The sequence below is a fragment of the Lathyrus oleraceus genome, chromosome 7 (genome assembly GCF_024323335.1).
Source record: "Lathyrus oleraceus cultivar Zhongwan6 chromosome 7, CAAS_Psat_ZW6_1.0, whole genome shotgun sequence".
Classification (NCBI taxonomy): Eukaryota; Viridiplantae; Streptophyta; class Magnoliopsida; order Fabales; family Fabaceae; genus Lathyrus; species Lathyrus oleraceus.
In genome coordinates, this window is record NC_066585.1 from 315667302 (window position 1) to 315688172 (window position 20871).

A 20871-nucleotide genomic window follows, 5' to 3' on the forward strand; every position below is an offset into this window, starting at 1 on the left:
TGTGGTCAACTGTGCCTGAAATCATGGATTTGAAGGTGGGAAATGGTTTGAAAGGCCTCATTCCTGTCCATACAAGTCTCATTTGACATTACAAAGATCAACATTGAAGAATTTGAGGTCAGATGAAAAGTTTCCAAAAATAGTAAGTGACCTGTAATTTCAAACTGCCAAAAATGGAAAGGTCTTCTCCTCAAATTTACATCATCATACAAGCTTCAAATGAAATTTTGTCCAACATGAAAGTTGAAGATCTTGTTCTCACCTTTCCAAAAAGTCCAAGAACATCCATTTCTCATGTGTGGTTGGCAAGTTATGATCAAATCATTGTCAAGAATTTTTGAACTTCAAACTTGGATAACTTTCACACCAATTGGCCAAATTGAGATTAAGGAAATGATTAATCCATGGTATATAAGGCTAATGCTAACTGAATTTCTGATTAACACTTCATTCAAACAGACCTAGATCAAAAAATCACCAATTCTCTCAACTTTTTCTCTTGATTTTTTCTGCAAATTTTCCAAAGAACTTGCATTGTTCTACATTGATCTATCATCTACAAGCATCACTGGACTTTCTGCAAGCAAGGATTCCTCAATTTCGAGCCAAACCTAGCACTGTTGCATCAAGCACCTCACATGTCAGTTGGAATTTCAAGAAGAATTGAGTATTGCTGAGCTATTTTCTTGCACTCATTCATCTGCTGGAGCATCAAGGAACATCTGTTTTCACCTTACAAGCATTGAAGATCACGAATCCAACTCTGCATTCCAGCTCAGGTCAGAATTCGATACTCTCAATTCTTGCAATTATCATGTGGTTCTTGTAGATCTTAGCACGTAGAGCATTCTGCAATTTAGATCGTGAAATTTCATTAAGTTTTGAGCAAGTTATGTGGATTTGAATATTGGATGTTGAAACTTATTGTGCTCGATTCTTTTGCCATGCGTAGAATTAGGACAAATCAATGCCATATTATTGATGTATGATGAAGGCTGATTCGATTGATATAAGTTTCATGAGTTTCTGGAATGTTTTGTTCATGATGATGATGAACACGATGAATGCGTGTAGAACCCTAAAAAATCTGTTTCCAGCACGCGTTAGATCTTCGCATTGGCTTGTTTGCATGTTTTTGTTGTTTTTCGCCCATGAAGCCAATCACACTGTGCCACGCACTTAAGTGAAACGCGGCGTTTCACTTAAGTGGCGCCAGATTTGAATGTGAGCGCGGATCGATTCCGGGCGATGACAATTCCTCTTAGCCTTTTTTGTATTTTTCTTCATGCTTGCTTCCATGTTTCACATGCATTGTTCATCATTTTTTTATTTTTTCATGCCATTCCAAAATTCATAACTTCTTGATGGTTTGTCCAATTAATATGAGATTTTTTTCATTGTGTTCCTTGTGATCTCTAGTTTTTTTTGATGATTTTTATGAAAATTGTGCACGTGTGGAATCTGTTTGGGCTTAGGGTTTATGTGAACATGTCATTTGTTGCACCTCGCTTGCTATTTTGATCATGAAATAATGATGCTTAATCCAAAATTCTTGAAACTTTGCATGCTTATTCTAGACACCTTTAGGAACATTTTGGTATAGAATTTGTGATTTTTGCATTCCTGGATTGTGAGATATGACCTGATCATTGGAGGTGTGACAATTTGTGTCACACCATTTCTTGTCCAACTTCTTGATTTTATTTTCCATTCCTATTGAACTAAAAATGATCTGAATTTTTGCATGTTGAGTCTTCTGGATGTTAAGTTTGAATATGAATTTTTGTGGATTTTTTGAGTGCATTTCCAATTTGATTGAGATTTTCTCCCTTGTTTGACCAATTGTGGACTTTTTGTGAGTCATGATCTTATTTGACTTGTGAAATTCTTGAGGTTTATTGGATGGACTTGAAATTTTACACATGTGTTATAGACATCTTGAAGTTTGCCATGGCTTTGATTTGGTTAATTTATCTTACGCCAATTCTGTTTTATGCTTGCTTGAAGTGGATGTATGATTTGGTGCCTTGTATGAGCTTGTTTGAACATGCTTTGACTTAGGGATTTTAATTGACTTGCTTCCCTTTATCCAAATGACTTGAAATTTGGTGTGTAGGTCATGTTATGAATGCTGTTTAACCATGAATTTTTTGGGGATTTATTGAAATGTTTGTGAGTTGATTTGAGTTGGATCTTTCTGTTTGGTCCTATGAGCTTCAAATTGCATGCTTTGTACTCTTTGCCTCATGAAATGATATTGGTTGATGATATGAATGTGAGACCACTTGGATTGGATTCTTATTTGATTGATCTTGATTTTTGATAAGTTTCATGTTCTGTTTTGGTTTATTGCTCTCATTTTGACCCTAGGCCTTGTCCTAGTGGTTAGTGCTTAATGTTTGAGCTTTGTTTCAGGTCAAAGAGCACAATTGCTTATACTTGATGATGTGCACTCAATTGGAGTTGGTTTATTGTTTGTTTATGACTAACCTTGAGTTTGTTTTGTAGGCATTGAGACTTGTACTTATGCCTTGTGGCTTGCACCTTTGTGCATTGATGCTTGTTATCTGTTTGTGATGTGGACTTGTAACTTTCTGTTTGACTTTTGTTTGAGTTGAGTACTGATTATGTTGGATTGTTTTCAGGTACCTTAGTTGCTATAGTTCCCTTGTGAACTTGCTTTTTTGCTTTGCTTGCTAGCTTGAGCACTGAGGTATAACATCCTAACTCCATGTAGTCTGGAAGACCTGGCCTGTTACTTGGCCAGGCACCTGTCTGAAGTCCTCCTTAAGAGGCAATGTTTGTGCTTGTTTATATTTGTCCCTGTACATATCAAAGACCTTTGATAAGGCAATTGGCAGATACAAGAGATGTGCAATCCATCTCCTGCTATTCAGTTGAGTCATCCCTCTGCTCACACAACTGGTGTTGATGCATTGTGGATAGTAACCCAAGATCCTTGTACAGTTGTACAGTTGAGTCAGTGTCATAAGTGTAGAAGGGTTCCCACTTTCTGAACCCACACTTCATCTGTCATGAAGCTCTCCCAGGCCAGGGATAAGAGCTGTGAGGCACACCCCTCACTTCATATTTCATCTGCTTCACCCTAACTCTCAATGTTAGGGTTAAGAGCTAACATCACCCTGATACAGTGGCTTGTTTGTCGAGGTTGACATGACCCCTTGACTAAAGCCTAGCCTTGCTTGAGCCCCTCTGTTTGTATATAGTGTGTGTGCTTGCTGTGTGCTTTTGTATGACTGTTGTGCTGCTTAGGATAGCTTGCTCCCTGTGCAAGTTAGATAGAAACCTTGACTTAGGGATGATTTGCATGATAACATCTAGGCTCGAGTCGTAGTCTCCCTAGTTGTGTCTCCCTCTGTTATCTGGTTAGGCTAGTCCTGTGTCCCTGCGTAGGGGAACTACGTCGCCCTGATCCTCATACCAGATGAGGTACGTAGGCAGGAGATGAGCTGATCTCTCTGGGCGCCCTTTTTGTTTTGTCTTTGTGTGTGTTAGGAGATGGATGTAAGACCAGCGATTGGCATTCCGTATCCTCTTGTTGCGTGCTTGGAGTCCGGTATAAGTCCATCAAGTGGCATCTAGTTTCCAGTGTGGGTTGTTTTGGTTTGGAATCTGATGTAAGTCCAGCGATTGGCATTCGGATTCCACGTTTGCCTGTGTGGTTTTGTTTGTGTGTGTTAGCCGAGCTACGGATGCTCTGATTCTTCTTAGTCCGAGAAGATACGTATGCATAGGATGCGACATCCTAGCGAGCATGTTTTTCCCAGTCCGAACTACATCGACTCTGATGTCTATGCCTGATAGACTAAGTAGGCCCAGGATGCGATATCCTGCTGAGTCAGTCTCGTTTGTTTTCTTGTGTCTCTTTCAGCCAGTGTTTGTTTTTGAGCAGTGTTTAGCAACCATTTTCCTTCCTTTTGTGCGTGGATCCCGTCGAGTACGACGGATGCGTAGGGGTGCTAATACCTTCCCTTCGCATAACCGACTCCCGATCCCATTCTCTTTGGTCGCTAGACCATGTTCTTTCCAGGTTTACTTCGAGCGTTTCCTTTCCCTCTTCTGGGATAAATAACGCACGGTGGCGGCTCTGTTGTTCTTGTTTTCCCGCTGGTTTTTTCGTGTAATGCGACAACAAGGTGCACGTGCCTCCAAATCCTTTGAGCTTGATGTCGTCTCCGTGGCTGTTTGCCATGTGGGGCATTGATATGATCGGAAAGATCGAGCCTACGGCTTCGAATGGGCACCGGTTCATATTAGTGGCTATCGATTACTTCACCAAGTGGGTGGAAGCGGCGTCTTATGCAAACGTGACAAAGCAAGTCGTGGCCAGGTTCTTGAAAAAAGACATCATTTGCAGATATGGGGTTCCCGAGAGAATCATTACTGATAATGGTTCTAATCTCAACAACAAGATGATGGCAGAACTGTGCCGAGAGTTCAAGATCGAGCATCACAATTCTTCTCCTTATCGTCCAAAGATGAATGGGGCGGTCGAGGCGGCTAATAAGAATATTAAGAAGATTGTGCAGAAAATGGTCGTGACCTATAAGGATTGGCACGAGATGTTGCCGTTTGCATTGCACGGGTATCGAACCTCGGTGCGTACATCTACTGGGGCAACGCCTTTCTCGCTTGTGTATGGGATGGAAGCGGTGCTACCAGTTGAGGTCCAGATTCCGTCATTGAGAGTCCTGATGGATGTGAAATTGGAAGAGGCTGAATGGGTAAGGACTCGGTATGAAGAGTTGAGCCTGATTGAGGAAAAGAGGTTGGCGGCCATTTGTCATGGGCAGTTGTACCAGCAGCGAATGAAGCGTGCTTTTGACCGAAAGGTGCGACCTCGTGTGTATCATGTGGGAGATATGGTATTGAAAAGGATCCTTCCTCCACAGAATGATCGTCGGGGCAAGTAGACACCTAATTATGAAGGTCCATTCATGGTCAAGAAGGTTTTCTCTGGCGGAGCCTTGTTGTTAACGACCATGGATGGCGAGGATTTTCCATCCCCTGTGAATGCGGACGCAGTTAAAAAATACTTCGTATAAGAGACCCGCTGGACGAAAAGAATAAAATAGTCCAGGCAAAAATGGGCATCCCGACGAACTAAAAAAATGAAAATGAAAAGGTTCGGGCAAAAATTAGGGATAAAAAGGAAAAAACTGTACACCCGGCAAGTCGAAAACCCCACGAGGGAGGCTTGGGCAAAAAAGGGTATCCCGGTGGACTGAAAACCCGAAAGGGCGGTCCAGGCAAAAGAGGGAATGAAACGAACAACTGCGTCTAGCATGATCGTTTGTACTTTGGATATGACACAATGGATAATCCCCAGCAGGGATCGGTCGGAAGCGTCTTGTTCAGAAGGCAGAAAGCATGGAGAGTCTTGAGGACATATGGGTTGTAACCGGATTGGAACTCGATGAGATCACGGTTTCACATTGCCATTAGGATAGATTTTCCTTTTGTGCGCAATTACCTCTTTTCAGGGGTTGCTTCCTGTGTATTGCTCAATTACGAGCCACCTTTCTCAATCAATAAAATGTATATTCAGTCAAATAATTTTGTTTTTGTTTTCATTACCGCTTTGATTGCAAAAACATCCATTTATTTTGATAAAGAATCTTTGCGTTTTGAGACGTGTGGGTCCCTTCCAATGCATGTTTATAGGATTGAAAACCTGAAATCTTATTCGGAAGGTCGAGTGACTTAGGTGTTGAAATTTTGGCACGCCCGGGGCACGTTTTATCTAACGATTTCTTTTGCAGGTGCTGTTGGTTATTTTCACTCACTTGCAGGTTGTGACGCGAAGCGTTTTTGACAAAATATTCCTTTGAGGTCCAATCAGGGACAAGGAGTTGAAGAATGGTGAAGAGACGGTGAAAGAATGACGACGATCCTGGAGGGCTAATCAAGAAGACTCTTCAAAGTCTGAGGAAGTGGAAAGTTGACACTGTGGTTAGAGGGTGGATGCCAGTGTTCGACGAGTCGACAGGTGTTCCGTGTCAAATATTCTGTATCTCCCCAGCGGGTTCGAGGTCGGTGTTCCCTTGGCAGCCAAGCCTAAAGTTTACTGTTTCCCCTAGCAGGGTTGAGATTTTTATTTCCCCAGCAAGTCTGAAGGTTGTTGTTCCCCCGGAAGGGGTGTATGTTGGTAGTTTCTCCCCAGTGAAATCCCCAAGCGGATCGAGTTCAGTGGAGGTCATCCCCAGTGAGGATTATCCTTTCCCCAGCAGCAGTGCTATTCCCCAGTAGGATTGGAGATTGGAGCGATATCGAGTTCCTCAGCAGAGTTGCTCGTGCCGTCCCCTGAGGGGGATATTTTTTATGCATTCATCATTTAGAGAAGCATAGCATATTGCATGATTAATTGCGTAGCATTTCCGTGGTTATGGAGCATTACGCTGTAAGACTCATGCATTGGCATTGCAAGCATAAACTAGTCTCGAGCCGTGGTTACCGTTTGAGAATTGGTTTAGCTGGTTGGTGAAGATGTTACTCTGAGGAGTTTGGCATCGTGATCTTGAATCCACAGTATTCCCCAGTAGTGCGATATTGGAGGAAGAATTTTCGTCGTGCGGAGATGGAAATGAAGATTGGAGAACGTTATGCGATCAGCGCAGAGATTGGGGTCCATCAGGAGAAAAGGAGACACAGAGTGTCTTCCGGAGAACGGGGTTCAAATGGAGAACGGGGTGCATTGTTTGGCAGTAAAAATCAAAGAAGTTTTGGTGTTCAAGAAAAGCAAAAATAATAACAACAAAGAGAAAATTCCCACCGAAGTGGCATTCAGGCCAGTTTTCCCGATGTTCAGATCGAAGAAGTTTCTGACATTCAGGTCGATGCAACTTGTGGCATTCAGGCCAGTTGTTCCGATGTTCAAATCGAAGAAGTTTCCGACATTCAGGTCGATGCAACTTGTGGCATTTAGGCCAGTTGTTCCGATGTTCAGATCAAAGAAGTTTCCGACGTTCAGGTCGACGTAACTTGTGGCATTCAGGCCAATTTTCCGGTGTTCAGACCGAAGTGGCATTCAGGCCAATTTCCCGATATTCAGACCGAAGTGGCATTCAGGCCAGTTTTCCCGGTATTCAGACCGAAGTGGCATTCAGGCCAGTTTCTCGGTGTTCATACCGATATCAATAATCTCATATCTTCTGATGCTCAGATCGAAGGCATTCCCAGTATTCAGACTGATGAGCGGCATTCAAGCCATGGTTATTCCTGTGTTACCATTTATTTTGGTATCTAGGTTAACATTCTTTTCGGTATTCAGACCGACTCTCACCGTCCAGACGGATTCTTCTTTTGAGATCGATCCATTGCCGATTCTGAGAGGCATTGTTACTTAATTCCCAGCGGAGCGTAAATTGTTCGTCTGTTCTTTGTATTCAACCACTCTTCACCCTGATCATCTGAAAGTCGAGGCTGTTCATATCGACAGGTTCACAGTGGATTGAATAGGGGCAGCTGTAACACCTCAAAATTTGTCCTCCTCTTCTTGGGACTAGTTTAACATATTGCATTTCATTTTTTAGAGCATTAGGCATTGCATTTTTGCATCTCATATGGAAACAAGAAGATCATCCTCCAAAGTCTTTTTCAGAAGATGGGAAGTTGCATGATTCAAGCCTGAGGGTCTCTATGAATGGATGATCAACCATCTGAGGGCATGGGCTTCAGTTAGGGTTTTTGGTTCTTCAAAGGTCTTGAGCATTATCTTGTTTACAAGGATATATTACCATCATCATGGTTCTATCATCATCAAGGGTTTCATTGTTCATTCTCAGGTTCCTTTGGATTAGGGTTGTGACCTCTGGTCAACCCTAATCAATGCCATTCTTCCAACCAGGGCTTCTCAAAGACATGAGGTATTTGCTGATGATGAGGATCACATGATTGTTATGAGGAGCTTACATGAGCTAGGGTTTCATTTTTTAGCAATTTCCCCAAGTGGTGGAGGCTCAAGTGGATCAAGACATGTCAAGGTCATTTGAGGACCAAAAAGTCAACTGTGCAAGATTTGAGGACTATGAGGTGGGGAAATGAGTTGAGACACCTCAGTCATGTTTAAAAGAGGTCCATTTGTCATTCTAAACATCTATTTTGAAGATTTTGAAGTCATGGCAAAAGTTACCAAAAATGGAAAGTGACCTATAATTCAAGGTTTCCTAATTTGGCAAGTTTTTGGTCCACATTTAACTTGACTTTTCAAGATCAAAGAAGCTTCAAATGGATTTTTGGTGAACATGAAAGTTGTAGATCTTTCTCTCCTCTTTTCAAAATGTCCTAAATCAAGTCCATATGATGTTTGGTTGAGAAGTTATGGTCAAATGATCACAAGGTGTGCATGGAAGTTCAAAGTGACATAACTTTTGATACAAAACTCCAATTTGGTCCATTCTTTTTGCAAAATACTCCTCATGACCAATATTTCTCAAAAAAAGCCTTGCCATGCATGGAAAAGTGTGTATGCTCATCATTTCATTCATGTTCATTTTGGAGGGAATTCTCATAATTCAAAATTGGCTTATGGTGCAAGTAAAATACTATTTCCATCATGATCCTTGGTTGGTTTTAAGTGATTCCAAACCCTTGCATGAGCATGTGTACGTGGGACATGGCCATGCTAAGCTCATTTTGCATTTTTGCACTTTGATCCAATTCTCACTAATCATGATTAAACAAAGCCTAATTGGGATTTCAGCATCATTAGCAAGTGGTATAAAAGCCAAACCCTAATCCATAACCTCCATAACAGAATTTCAGATCTCAAATTTCAAATTCCCTCCAAAAATTCTCTCTCTTCGAAATTCAATTTTCTTCACATAATTCTTCAATCTCTTTGCATAATCTTGTTCATCATGCTTCATTGAGCAAGAATCAACCATTACTTTGATCAATTCAGTCCATATTCAAGCTGTTCAAGCGCATCTTCATGGAAATGGAAGTTTGAAATTGAGCTAGATCCAGGTGGTTTCAAGTGGTGATTCTTGCATAAAGCTTCAAGGCAAGGTTAAAGAAGAAGATCTGGAGATTTTGAGAGCTTGAGAGCACGAATTCAGCAACTGCCATTTCCGAGTGAGTTGAAATTGATCCTCTCCTTTTGCTATTTTCTTGTTATAATTGTGTAGATCTCACTTAGCTGAGCATGCTGATATGATTAGATCTTGATTTGGCTTAGAATTGAATATGTATGATGAACTTCAAGTTTTGATTTCAAATATGTTTTTGTTCGATCTGGAAATTATATGAGGAATTAGGTGAAATGATTATCATATTTTGATTCCTTATTGCAAGACGCTTCGATTGATATAAGATTCGTTCATTTCTGGAAATTTTGTTGTTAGTGCCGCCGTGGATAATGCCGGAGAAGACGACCGGAGCTACAGCTCCGGCGTCTGGTTCATGCTAGAGTTTTTGCTTGTGTGGCGTCCACATGTGCGCCTGCGTGTCCAATCCATTGGTTGTAATGCTTTTGACCGATCCACGTGACCCTTGACTCGCTGATGTGTGTGCCAACACATTAATGAAACGCATCGTTTCATTTTGATTGCGTGGCCTTCCATGTGTGTGTTGATTGTGCTGTTACGTGTGTGAATGATTGGACCGTGTGTGTTTGATTTTGCCATGCGTACTTTGAATTGCTGACCATGTTGCTGACTCAATTAATAAAGTTGTGCGTTTCAATGTTTAAATTTGGACCGTTGATGCATCATGCGCGCCTTATCCAATGGTCATGATTAATTCTGATTTAATTTCAAATAATTTCTTTCCTCCATTTCCTTTTATTATGTCATTTATTTTGCTCATCTTTAAAAATCATTAAAAATTGAAAAATAGTCCAAATTAACTCCAATTTTTTTTCATAGTTCTGTTTTGATGTCAAGTTTTTTTGGTATTATTTTCATGATTTGTGGATTGCTGAATTTTTATTTGTGAATTTTTTATTGAACATTATGCTAAATTGATCATGTGCATTCAATGCTTTGTGAAATCTTCATCTTTGATCCAATTGATCCCATTTTTTGCATGATTGATATTCACATGTAATATGAATTTTTGAGCACTGGTTTGAATTTTTTCTCATATGCTATCATTGTTTTTGACACATGAAGATGTATGTAACAATTTGTGTCACATTTTTGGCATGCAATTTGTGCATTTTTGTTCACCTATCATTTGAACTCTTCTGGATTTGATCTTTTGCATATTGATTGTTCTTAACATGAGAAACTTGCATAAAATATTTCATGGTCATTGCATGCTTTTCTGTTTTGATTTGAATTTTCTAATTGGGAAGTTCACTTTGTGCACATTTGTTGTCACTTGCATAGCATGAGCCATTTGATGCCTTTACTTTTTGAATTGATGTTGGTCCTTTTGAGGAAATTGGTCCTAATTGGGAAGTGTTTGATTGTGTGATATGTGAAAGATTGGTTTTTGTTTTGATCATTTAGTTTGGTTTTGAACTTGGTCTTTGTACTAGTGTTTTGTGCATAAACTAACTGTGCTTTGTGTTTTAGGTTTGGACATTTAGCATTGATGGTTGGTTTGTTCTCACTTTGTGAGATACAAATTGGATTGTGTTCTAACTTCTTTGTGTTTTGTAGGGATTTGAGTTGATGTGTTGAGCTCATTGCTTCATTTGATTGCTTGAACATTGCTCATTGAGTTGTGTAACAGTTGGATGGTTTCACTGTTTGTTTTTTGATTGGTTGTCTGGGATACTAACTGGTTAGATTTTGTACAGGTACATTAGTTGCTTGCTTTTAGCTCTTGCTTGAGCTTTGGATTGTGGTTGATACACCATTTAGGTAGTTACCTTCTTACTCCATGTAGTCTGGAAGTCCTGTCACCTTTTTTGCAGGCATTTTGATGGCAAGTCCTCCTTCAGAGGCTCTGTTTGTGTTTGTTTATAGATTGTGCCAAAGACCTCCAAGATGAGGCATGTGCTACTTGAAAAGTCCTCCAAGGTAAGGCAATTGACAGATAGAAGGGATTAGTAGTCAATCCCCTGTTATTCAGTGAGTCGTTCTTTATGCTCGCACTACGTGCTGATGCTCTAGAACATGTACCCAAGATCTTTGTCCGGTGTATGTCAAGTGGAATAGGATCCCTCTTTCTGGATCCCCATGCTTTCATTGTCATTGAGCTCACCCTAGCCAGGGTTAAGAGCATGAGGTCTCATCCTCATTACCATTTTAATCTGCTCACCCTAACATTCCATGTCAGTGGTTAAGAGCCTAGTTGATTACCTTACAGTTTGGCTTGTTTGTCGAGGTTGATATGACCCCTCTTGACTAAAGCCTACCCATTGTTTGGGCCTCTTGTATGGATATAGTGTGTGATGCTTATTCATTTGTGTTGGTGTGTTTATCTGATTTCCTCTTCTCATCTCCATTTTTGTAGGAGTTGTATGATTGATTTCTGAGGAAGAGTAGGATGCATGTTAGAGACCTTAACTTAGGGATTGTTGCTTGCATGACAACTATTAGGCTCGAGTCTTAGTCTCCCTATTAGTTTGTTGTTTCCCCGGTCTCTAGTTAGGAGAGAGTTTTACCCCTGTTAAGGGGAACTACGTCGCCCTGATTCTCATACCAGATGAGATACGTAGGCAGGAGATTGAGCGAGATCTCTCCGGGCAACCTTTTCTGTTTTTGTTGTGTGTGTGTTCACCCTTCTTTTGTTTCTTTGGTGTGAGTACTCGTTTGTTCAGCGTGTGCGTGTGCGGTATGTTTATACCTTGGGAATTTCTTCTGTTATCATCTTAGGGTTCATATTGGGGTTTATTTGTGATGATGGTTATCATCTTGGGGTCCATATTGGGGTTTATTTGTGATGATGGTTATCACTTGGGGTTCATATTGAGAGTTCATTCGTGATTATCATTCATTTGGGGTTCACATTTGGGGTTCATCTTTGGATATTTGATTACCTTGTTGGGGTTCAACCTGATAACCTTTTTATTGGGTGTACGCTGGTTAGCGCTTGTTTTTGTTTGGAGTCGGATGTAAGTCCATGTATTGGCATTCTGTTTCTTGTTGTTTGGTTATTGTTTGGAGTCGGATGTAAGTCCATGTATTGGCATTTTGTTTCCTTGTTTGTTGTTAGGAGTCGGGTGTAAGTCCATGTATTGGCATTCCGTTTCCTTTTTGAGTGTTTTTTTGACATCTCAGCGTCTCTTTTTGGTGTTTTGTTTCGGCGTGCGTTAGCCGAGCTACGAGTGCTCTGATTCTTCTCTAGATAGAGAAGATACATAGGTATAGGATGCGATATCCTAGCGAGCATGTCTCCTTTTCCCCGAACTACGTTGACTCTGATGTTTGTTTCTGACAAACTACGTAGGCCCAGGATGCGACATCCTGCCGAGTCCACTTCCTCCATTTTTTCACCTGTTTATCATTCCAGCTTGTGCAGTTTTTTTTGAGCAGTTTATTAGCAACCCTTTTCCTATTCTTTGAGCTATCTTTTGAGCGTGGATCCCGTCGAGTACGGCAGACGTGAGGGGTGCTAATACCTTCCCCTTGCGTAACCGACTCCCGTACCTTGCAATCTCTGGTTGAAAGACCGTTCCTTTCCCTTTCTTAGGTTAGTCCTGCGCTCCCTTTCCGTCATAGGATGAATAGCGTCGGTGGCGGCTCTGTATTTTCCCGCCGGTTGTTTTTCGCGTTGCGACAATTGGTAACTCCAATAGACGTCCCCAACCGGGGGCAACGCCCGCATCTACCACGGCCTGTGCCTGCTTGAAGGACGAGATGGGGGCACCCGCTTTAACTTCTTCCACCGGAGCTGCGTCCTTGATCTGAACTGCCTCAAAGGCCTGACATAAGGTCTCATGAAATTCACCTTCTACCTCGACATACTTGAATGTAGACAGGTTACTGACCAGAATGTCTTCCTCACCACAGACAGTGATGATTCTTCCATTGAATGGGAATTTAATCTTCTGATGTAAAGTTGAAGAGACTGCCCCAGCATTGTGGATCCAAGGACGACCCAGCAGGCAACTGTAGAAAGGATTAATATCCATCACATAGAAGACAATGTTGAAAGTTTGTGATCCAATCAGAATTGGCAACTCTACCTCTCCAAACACCGACCTCTTTGAACCATCGAAGGCTCTCACAATAAGATCCGAAGGATTTAAGACCAAACCCTCTACTTCTAACCTTGACAGGGCTCTCTTGGGTAGCACATTGAGAGAGGAACCTGTATCCACAAGAACATGTGATAACACGGTGTCTCTGCATTCCATCGAGATGTGCAGAGCCTTGTTATGATTGCGTCCGGCTGGTGTTAAGTCAGAATCGGTAAAACCCAGCTCGTTGCTTGCATGAACATTGGCAACGATCCCTTCTAGTTGGTTCACCGAGATCTCTTGAGGTACATAAGCAGCATTAAAAACCTTCAGAAGTGCCTCCCTGTGTGCCTCCAAACACAACAGGAGTGAGAGAATAGATATCTTAGACGGCGTCTGAATCAACTGATCGACTACCTTGTAGTCGCTTTTCTTTATAATTCTCAAAAGCTCGTCCACATCCTTCGCAAAAGTGGGCTCAGAACCAGCCTGGGGTGCAGAGGCACCCTCATTCACAACTTGTTTGCCTTTGGTCTTCGCCGCGGCATCAGCATTATCAGCTTGAGTAGCGGGTGGTGAGAACAGTCTACCACTCCTGGTGAATCGCCCGATTCCACCAACATTGTCCACTGCGGGATCTACTATTTCCACTTCAGATTCAGACTTCTCCTCCATTCTCAGTGGCTGCTCCACCCCATGATCGTGCGTGTACACACTCCCCCCATAATGCCAAGGAATGGCCCTTTCACTGGTGAAAGGTAAAGGACCAGGGGTTGTGATGGTCATAGTGGATGGTCGCACTGGTGGCACTGGTTGCGCTCCTGGCACACTGATCTGAGCAGTTGGATAGAAAATGGTGATAGTAGCAACATCACAATTGTACTCATAAATCTTATTCATTGAAATGCAAGCATCCGAAACATCGAAATCAAGTTCAATTACATCAGAATCAACCATATTGTTTGGGATATCAGCAACAACATTGGAAAAATTAAATACATCATTATGAATTACAAAATCAACAGGACCAACATCTGTGAATTCCTCAATAGCATCTTCAAACACCTCTTCAGCAACCCCTTCAGCAAACTCTTTAACAGACGAGTCTTCAACAAGGAGGATACCATTGTCAAGCAAGACCTGGATACCCTGCTGTAGCTTCAAACAACCCTTGCCCTGTGTAGCACAATCCAAACAATCCTTCCCACAACTGGGGAAAACATCGGCCTTCGGCAAGCATTCTTTAATCTCCAACAGCGGAGTCTTCACCTTCAACACATCCTTAAGGGACTGGGCTTCTCCTTCCAGCATATTAATGTTTGCACCACCATGTTGCGGCATGGGATTGTTGACGACATTAGGAGCCCGCGCAAAGTTAATGGCCTTTGAATCAATGAGGTCCTGAACTACATGCTTAAAAGCTTTGCAGTTCTCAATATTGTGGCCAGGTGCCCCGGAGTGGAAATTACACCTAGCGTTGGTGTCATATCCTACTGGGAGCCTGCCAACAGGAGGAGCCAGAGTGCGTAACTGCATAAGTTGTAATTGTTGAAGGCTAGGGAGAAACTGAGCGTACGACATCGGAAGAGGGTCGAAACGCCGGTCCATCATCCTTTGCCTCTGTTGATAGGCGGATCTGTTACCCGGTTGTTGTTGTTGGTACTGAGTTTGCTGACGTTGTGGTTGTTGTTGTTGTAGCGGTGCTGCAGCTGGAATGGTCACAGCCGCAACATATGGTTGTCGATGATAGTTCTGAAGGTTATTCCTCCGGTTACCCCTGTTCTGATGAGAAGATGTGGCATTTTCATCCCCTTCTCTCCTCTTCTGTCCCTGAATGAACGGCTTCTTCACCTCTAATGAAGATCCACCTCCACTCTGGATCTTGCATGTCTTCAAATAGTTCTCCACCATCTCGCCGGTAGAGACTACATCAGCAAAGTTGGAGGCATTGCAACCCACCAGGCGCTCCAAGTTAGGTCCGGGCAGAGTGTTTATGAACATGTTAGCCATTTCCTTCTCCAGCATAGGAGGTTGAACACAGGAAGCTGTCTCCCTCCAGCGTTGAGCATATTCCCTGAAGCACTCATTGCTTTTAAGAGACAGATTCTGAAGTTGAGTTCTGTCCGGAGCCATGTCTGCATTATACTGATACTGCTTCACGAAAGCCTCAGCCAAATCCCTCCAGCAGCGGATGTGGGCTCTGTCCAGCCTCATATACCATTCCAGGGATGCCCCAGCTAGGCTATCCTGGAAAAAGTACATAAGCAACTTTTCATCGTCAGAGTATGCAACCATTTTACGGAAATAGGCTTGCACATGGGTCTTTGGGCAAGAGTTGCCACTGTATTTGTCAAATATCGGGACCTTGAATTTCGGTGGCACCCTCACGCCTGGGACCAATCCCAAGTCAGCAACGTCTACTCCTAGAGGATTTTGTCCTTCTACAGCCTTCAGCCTCTCCTCTAACCTTCTAAACATGGGGTCCATACCCTGGCCCATGCCAAAGTCTTCCTGCATCTGGGTGAACTGATCGTCCTGATCATCATGGACGGGCTATTGACCGGAGTTGATATGTGGGATCGGGGTAGGTCCCGGTCCACTAGGTCCGTTAACCTCTCCAGCTGGAGGATCAGTTACCGTCTCTGGTTGAGTAGTGGCGGGATTCCTCTGCATCATCTTCCTGAGCTCCTGTTGTCCCTGAGCCACCCCTTGAACCACATCCATGAATTGGGTCATGCGGATCCTCATCTCGGCGAGCTCTGCTTGTAGGCCCTCCATAGCTCTCTGCTGGTTTCTGCGGGTACCATACCGGTGAATTCCTGGATCAGCTATCCTGCTAGTGGAACACCAAATAATATGAGAACACCGCAGTGGTACCTGTTATGCAAGATATGCAAATGAATATGCAAATGCAATGACATGTTTATCGATTCCAAAGGGTATTCTAAACCCTTGATTCCAGTCCCACAAGAAGATCGAGCCATAGATAAACTTCGAAGATCAAGAAGCAATAGAGAGAAAACCTTCATACAGATAAGTTCAAAGAGAAGGGCCTTAGCCGACAGTACATCAAGAGAGGATCTCCATAACAAGCCTGTGGATCATCACTACAATACAATAAGTAAAAAGAGGAACAAAGATCAGGAATCAGCCTCCTGTATACAACCCATAAGGACTGCTCCTAACTTCAGCCAGTAATGCTACTGTGTCAGGATGATCTGGAAATTCTGTCAAACACCGGATAAGCAGATTCCTCTTGTGAATAACTCCATCCAACTTGTTGATGTGCTCTCTGTAGTAATCCCCATCATCTTCTCCGAATACCTCTTCGAGTCTGGATTTCTTCAAACCTGCCAGCACTTTGAGTTCCTCAATCTGTCCTTGAGCTTTGTTGAGTTGATCTGTGATATAACCATTGGTTGAACGGGCGCACAGAAGCTCATTGTTCTTCTCCTTCAGCAAAATCTTCAACTTCTCTATCTGACCAGTCAATTCGGCCACCATCTCCTCCTCCTTTACCTTCCTAGAAGCTAAAAATGTATCCCATTGCTCTTGCCAACCAGCTAACTTACCATGAGCATCTATTAACTGCTGTTTGACTCGCCTCATCTCAGAGTTGGATGATCCTAGGGTTTTGTCTGTCTTCCTGAAGAAGTCCACCTTCACAGCTAATTTCCTCTCTGCTTCCCCTTGAAATCTGACGGCCTCCCCCTTCTGATATTCTGCCTCATGGAATTGATGCATACAGTCTTGCAGCTTCACACTTAACTCTGAATTTTTAGTTTGAAGCCCCTCCATGGCATTCTTCAATTTGTCATACTCCTCTCGGGTCACCATTGTTGACTGCTCAGGAGTAGGTAGATACAAAGGTTCTTCAATAGGAAACGGCAGACCAAACTCTTCGACTCTTCCTTGAAGCCACTCTTCATACTGAGGGTAAGTTCTACAATCTCCTTTTCCAAGCATAATTCTTCCTCTCTTGATCACCTTGAGCCAAGCCTCAGCTGCCTTACGGGATACAGTCAAATCAGATGAAGAATGGAAAAACAGAGATTCTCCCACATCCTTTTCCAAAGGCGGAGTTCTTAAAGCATATCCAAATTGTCTGACTGCCAGAGAAGGATTGTAGTTGATCCCTCCTCTTCTTCCTACCAACGATACATTCGGGAAGTTCCCACAACTATGAATAATATCCGCCTGAAGCAAGCTTCGGTCTGACCACCAAGAAATATCTTTAGCTCTTATCCCCATCAGTCTCTTTGACCAACTCAACGAGTCCTTGACATCAACGAACGCTCCTGATTTGGGTAGGTGAGAACTGAACCACTTATAGAACAAAGGCGCACAACAATTCAATAATCCTCCTTTTCTATTATCATTCCTGTGATGCACTGAATGAAAGAAATCTCCCAACAAGGTTGGCACCGGATTTCCCAACACGAAGAGGCGTATGGCGTCTACGTCCACAAATTTCGCCACATTAGGGAACAGGACAATCCCATACACACAAAGAGCCAGCACAACATTGAAACCCCTCTGGTCACCATCTTCAAGCTTCTTCTTTGCTTCTCCCAGTAAGAAACTCAGATGAAAACCATTAACTCCTCCCTTCTGACACATATTAGCCTTCAAGACTGATTTCCCCAAATATGTGGCTAAAGCAACCATGTTGAGATCGGGCAGAAACTCGGAACTGTAGAATGGCAACTGCGGCTTGATAGGAACTCTGAGAAAACTAGCAACCTCCTCCAAAGTAGGGACCAAAATATAATCTAGGAATGTAAAACACCTCAATGGAGGGTCATAGAACTGCAACAATGTAAAGAGAGCATCATGTTGATCTCTGGAGAGAACCGTAGCGAAACTTAGAATCAAACCATAATCCTTCTGGAATCCTTCTAGAGAACCGTGATCCATTAACTTCATCAGCTGTTGAATAGGCTCCAAGCACACCACAGGAAACTTGTAGGCGACGTGTCTCTTTCTACTAATGTCCATCTTAAGAGAACCAGAAAACCCCGACCGGAATCAAGAGGAAGATGTAAACCCCTAGTAATAGATAAACATGTGTTAAATGATATGAATGCAAAATGATGTGAATGCAATGCAGTGGCATGTAAATCAGGATTGTTGTATCTACTTGAACATCTGTCAGGTTGCACTGTTGGAAGAGAAACCCACTGAGGAATATAATACAATATCAAAACTCTGCTCCAGAAAACCGGGTTGGTTGAAGGTTAAGGTTTCTTGAATTTAGCCCGCCCCTCACTGGTAGGTTCTAGGAACAGAAGTTCGTCAGCTTCTTCCCTTCAGTTGAGAATAATATGTTTACCACTGAAGGTTTGGTATTATTACGGGATAAAAGACCTCCGCTGACTCCCCTCAACAGGACATCCTAAAGCAAGTTCCCAGCCTCGGGGTCCTCGAATTGAGCAGCGAGAATGCGCCCACCAAGGCTAACATAAACACGTCTCAGAGGAGAGGCCTCGACTGAGTTCTCGGGAAATGGTCACCAGAGTCGACGATTTCTAAAGGAACATCTGTCATTATGGAACACCCATAGGACAAAATATATCCAACGGAAACCTCGTCTGGAATGTGGGTCTCATGAACGACTTAACGTAGCAACATGCCACGCAAGCCTCATGACTATCCACTCTAAAACCTGTGTGTACGCTCAAGCCTGGGTAGTGGTCTTATCTCTCATAGAACATCCCATCCCAACAAACAAACAACCCAACAGAACCCACAGATACAGCAGACATATGTACATGAATGCAAGCATGTAAATAAATAACTGTACAAAAGAATAAACATCCAACCAACAAGAAAACTACAAAAGCTAGGAGGGACTCGCTTAGGGAAACCGGGTCACCAGCAGAGTCGCCAGCTGTCGCAGCCTAAAAAATATAGTATGCGAAAAACAACCTGCGAAAAAGAAATGACAGAAGAGTCTCCACCGTGCGTTATTTATCCCAAAGGAGGGAAAGGAAACGCTCGAAGTAAACCTAGAAAAAGGAAAGGAAAAGACAAGGTCTCGCAACCAAATCTTGGGTTCGGGAGTCGATTATGCGAAGGGAAGATATTAGCACCCCTACGCATCCGTAGTACTCTACGGGATCCACTCTTGTTGTTCTCGTCTAAAGGGTGTGAGTTTATCTAATGTATTATTTACTAAAAGAGGGGTCAAAAGAAAATGACTCGCACGGATGTCGCATCCACTGCATACGTATCTCATCTGAATATGAGAATCAGAGTCTTCGTAGCTCGGCTGACCTATGGGTTAAAGATAAGTGTGTTTTTTAGATGAACGGCGTTACTACGCAATCTACCGGATGCTCGACCTTTGGAGACTTACTCACCTATAGTAGAAGGAGTAAACGTGTTCTTAGGAGAAGGAAAATCAATGAGTTGGTTTGTGTTCTAGGAATGCTCATGCAAAAAGGAAGTCCTGGACGAAGGAACCGTGCTACCTTAATTGACATGCAAACGAGAGACTGTACGAAGCCTAGCAACCCTATGGGGAGACGATCACACCATACAAAACAAACATGCATAAAGTAAACACGCCAACAAGGGGGCTCAAACATACATGGGTAGGGCTTTAGTCAAGAGGGGTCATATCAACCTCGACAAACAAGCCATGGAAGGGTAATCAAACGGGCTCTTAACCACTGACACTGAACATCAGGGTGAGCAGGTCAAAAGGGGTAATGAGGATAAGACCTCATAGCTCTTAACCCTGGACAGGGTGAGCTCATGACAAAGAGTGGGGATTCAAAAAGGTGGAACCCTCTCCACTAACTGACCCGACAAAAGATCTTGGGCTTTTGTTCTGAAGCATCGACACGTAGTGCGAGCATAAAGAACGAAACACTGAATAACGGGGGATTGACTACTAATCCCTTTTATCCGTCAATTTCCTCTTCGTGGAGGTCTTTAGCACGAAAGTAAACACACACAAAAACATTGCCTCCTATCGAGGTCTTCCAGCTAAGAAAGCGGTAAAATGCGGGAACTATAAAGGGATCAAGAGATCTACCAAACGGATAAAAATCCGAAGTAATAACAACTAAAGAAGCAAGAAACCCGGTGATCTCTTAAGCTAGCACCATCAAAGAAAGCAAGTCAGCAAAGTAATCGGAATAAATCTCCAAATGGTATCCCACAAATAAAGTGGAATACCATGCAAGCTGTCTCTTCCAGAGTCACGTGAGCCCTCACAAAAACTCAACAAACAAGTTAGAATAACAGGATGGAGTGCAATCAAGAGTTGCACCAAACAGAAGAATCATAGAAACCACATGAATCATGCTATTAAAGTTCACAAAAAGCTCACAAAGAGCAACCAAGGGTAGGAGGCCTAAACCTCTTGTCAAACAAATGCGTCAAAAGGGCATCAAAACTCAAAGTCAGGGGGCAAGGATCCACACATCAAGACATGACATACATACTAAAACATGTGCCCGGATGCAATAGAAAACATGTCATAACAAACACAGAAAAGAAAAAAGTAGCTACTATCGTGATCGCTATTGCTTCGCTTAGCGAAGGCTTAGCGAAGCTTCGCTGCAGGCTCGCCTAGCGATGGGCTAGCGAATGCCTGCGGGTTCTGGGTTCTTCTCTGGTAACAATACGATTTCAGAAATTAAGTGATCAAACATTCAAGGCATTGTTCTACACATTCATGCATAGCTAAACTCACATGGGAAACCTAACGATACCCACTCTTCCAAATTCAACCATGATGTCTCATACATTCAGAAATTTCAAAT